Below are 1,142 nucleotides of genomic sequence, written 5' to 3' on the forward strand. Positions count from 1 at the left end.
AGAAAGATCAAACACACCATTGTGATTTATGTTTTAAAAAATAGATGGAATAAGTCTCAAAAAAGACAACAAATTTTCATATATATCATGCCTTATCAACAAATGTTTGTAGTCAAAAGACCAGAAAAGCTAAGACAGAAAAGGAAAATAAAAATTGAGGTAGGAAAGGCAGCTTTTACTAAAACACCAGAGTAAGTTAGTTAAAGCACAGGATCATCAGGTTCAGATAGGATAGAGCCATAGTGCGTGTTGGTTAATTCCCACCTGGAGTTCAAGTCCAGCAGAGCTTACGTCTTACCTAGAGGGACTTAGCCTGAAACAGAGTTTTTTGCACTAGTTAGGTTGTCTGGGCAGACATCCTCTTCAGTAGGGTGGGGACAAAAGGGGGGGTCTTACTTTTTAAATTAAAATATAATTGATATAAAACATATAGTTTTTGTTTTGGTTTTTTGGTTGGTTGGTTTGGAAACAGAGTTTCACTCTGTCACCCAGGCTTGAGTGCAGTGGTATGAACACGGCTCATGCAGCCTTGACCTCCCAGGCTCAATTGATCCTCCCACCTCAGCCTCCTGAGTAGCTGGGACCACAGGTCCATGCCACCATACCCAGATAATTTTTGTATTTTTTGTAGACACGGGGTTTCCCCATGTTGTCCAGGCTTGTCTCAAACTCTTGACCTCAAGTGATCTGCCCACCTCAGCCTCCTAAAGTGCTAGCATTACAGGAGTGAGCCACTGCACCTGGCCTACATAGATCTTAAGTATACAGTTCTATGGGTCTTGGCAATTAATGTACTTGTGTAACCCATACCAAAATCAAGGCAGAATATTTCATTTTTCGTTTTCTGAGACGGAGTCTTGCCCTGTCACCCAAGCTGGAGTGCAGCAGCACCATCATAGCTCACTGCAACCTCTGCCTCCTGGGCTTAAGCGATCCTCCCACCTCAGCCTCCAGAGTAGCTGGGGCTACGTGCATACTACCATGCCTGGCTAATTTTTTGTATTTTTTGTAGAAACGAGTTTCACTATATTGCCCAGACTGGTCTCAAACTCCTGGGCTCAACTGTTCCACCTGCCTTGGCCTCCCAAAGTGCTGGGATTACAGGCATGAACCACTGGGCCAGGCCGACATAGACTATTTCT

Source organism: Colobus angolensis, unplaced genomic scaffold (assembly GCF_000951035.1).
Source record: "Colobus angolensis palliatus isolate OR3802 unplaced genomic scaffold, Cang.pa_1.0 Scaffold188, whole genome shotgun sequence".
In the NCBI taxonomy this organism is placed as follows: domain Eukaryota; kingdom Metazoa; phylum Chordata; class Mammalia; order Primates; family Cercopithecidae; genus Colobus; species Colobus angolensis.